The following is a 2,753-nucleotide window of genomic DNA, read 5'->3' as shown; positions in this document are numbered from 1 at the left end:
CATGTCGTTAAGTTTTTTTTTTTTTTTACATGCTTAAGGTTCTTATTTAAATTTTTGGATCACATGATTTAGGCTGTGAGTTATTAAGCAAGCTGTTAATCTGTTATAGTACGAGTTAGTTACCAGCCCAAACCAAGCCCAAAAAATACGTCTAGAAATATGTTTTGGGTGACTTGCGTCCAGAAATATATATGTCTACAGTATAGTAATATAATATATACACTATACAGTATACACACGAAAAAAAAAAAGATTATACATTCAGTTTGTTATACCAAATTTCACTCTTATTTTTCCTTTTTTGTGGATACAAATTAATGAGGCAATTATAGATATGTGCATGTGATTTTTTCTTTCCTTTCATTGAGAGGCTCCTATAAAACAAATAATGTCTTGTAATAACTTCTAAGCATATAATATTAAATTATTAATACATATTGATACCATACATACCCCTCATCTTGATTCGTTACATATGTCTCTCACACAACGTAGGACCAACTTTGGTCACATAAAATGATGGATCTTTTTTCTTGTACACTCCTTCATTTATGTTGTCTCCTTGGTTTGGATATCTGTTATTCCCTTCTCAATGAATCACTTCACTTATATCTTACAAAACTCTAGATGCTTGAATTCAAGGAGAAATCAATTATTTCTAAAAACAATAAATCACTACCTAGCTAGCTTATAGGCCAATCAAAACTTAGTGTGCGATCCTATTATGTTAACAATGTTAGTGTTTCTTTTGTGGTACGAAAATCGGAAAGGGTGTAATCGATTGGTTCAGCTATTTTGCCATGAAATTTTTAAAATATTTTAATATTAAATTGAAGGATCTGTTTTTTTGTGATTTTAGTTGGTCCAATTTTTGTTCCTTAAAAATCGAATGGTTTGATTTTTACATTATAAATCCACATCTAAAATTAATATCTATAATCTTATACAATACCATTCTCATTCCAATATAAAAAATAATTTGCGATCTTTTACTTCCTCACCAGGTATCGCGATGGAAATAATTTTGATAGAGTTTCAAAATAAAAGCATTTTAGAGGATAGACATAACACATCATAAATGGGTTTCACTTTCACAATGCTATCATCAAAATCTACACTTTCCTTGTCTTCAAAATTAAAACAGTCAATATCTTAAACTTAGCTTATAATTAATCTTTGACTCCAGATTTTATATATGGTATTTTGCTTATATCAACTAGTATTTAAGTATATATTATATATTCCATAAAAAAATATAAATATATGATAGTGATATTTTATATGTGCATATAGTATTTTTTGTAGTGAACATATGACGTTAATTTCTCAGTGAACTGTTAATATAAAATTTCAACAAGATGAGTAAAAAAATCAAACTCACATTTGAAATAGTGATATATTTACCAATTAAATTCAAGTAAAAAAAAAAAAGTAGTTGACTTTGATATTTATTTGTGTATTTTAACATCATCATGATAATGATATTTAAACTTAGAATATAACATTATTATAACGTAAACTAACCCAAATTTCTTACAACTAATTAATAACCTTTTTCCAAATGACATCATCACATATTCACATAATATTCAAATAAATACGTTCATGTTAAAATCATATATATATATTTAAACTATCATTTATTTCAAATAAGGAAAATTAAAATTAGTGACTGTGAAATTCTCAAATTCAACATATTTGAAGATTTCGAATCGATACACTTTAAAATGTCAATAAATTAAACGTGCCTTTTCGTCATTGCTATAAAGTACCCCTCTTTAATCAAATCTAAATAATGATTTTCTTTTTTTTTTTTAAAGTACTATCTAAAACACATATATAGAGGATGTTTTTCTTAAACAAGTTATAATCCAAAAAATAGAATAGAAAAAAAAAAAAAGCAAGAATGAATGAGAAATTCTGCTAGATATGAACGTCTTATTCGATCAGTTTCCTGGCTTTTATGACATTGAACTGTTATTATTGACTTTATTATTATCATTGATTTCAAATAGAGCCGTTAGATTATTAGGTAAAGAATAAAGAGAGAAACGTCGGCAAGTGACTTCAAACTCCACATGCGGCCAACCCATAAATAATTATAATGTCTTCTATATTATTTATTCATTGATTGATCCCTTGCAATTTGTAATTTATATCGTCACATTCATCATCTATATGGATGAATTTTGTATGACTTTAATTTTAGAGTCTTTTTAATGTACATTTTTAAATATTTATTGTTATTATTGAAAGCTTAAAATAAGTAATTATTATTATTTGTATTTGCATTTGTATTTGTAAGTACTATTTACTAATAAATATAAAATTTGGAAAATTTATTTATTAGTATAAAGAAGTCTTGAGTAGTATTCAAAATTCAATTTATTTTTTCTATATATGTATCTTCTATATGTCGAATAAGGTTGACCAAATAAATTTTTCACGAGATTAATAGATAATCACAACGTTTCTTACGTGTGATTTTCCGGTAACATCGCTTACATGTGTTTAGATTTGGACATTAATAATGATAATAATAATGAATTGGTAATAAAAATCTTGATAACAAATTTTATAAGGATATATATTAATTAAGAATATTAAAACACATGATTTATTTAAATTATTAAATAAAAAATTATGCAAGTTTTAAAATGTTAATAAATTTTCATATTTAAAAGTTTTTTAACTTAATTAATCTTAGCTTTTAAAAATTACACGCGTGCGTCATGATATCATGTTTAGCGATA

The sequence above is a fragment of the Arachis ipaensis genome, chromosome B07 (genome assembly GCF_000816755.2).
Source record: "Arachis ipaensis cultivar K30076 chromosome B07, Araip1.1, whole genome shotgun sequence".
Classification (NCBI taxonomy): domain Eukaryota; kingdom Viridiplantae; phylum Streptophyta; class Magnoliopsida; order Fabales; family Fabaceae; genus Arachis; species Arachis ipaensis.
The sequence above is the reverse complement of the archived record's forward strand: the minus strand, read 5'-3'. Positions refer to the sequence as shown.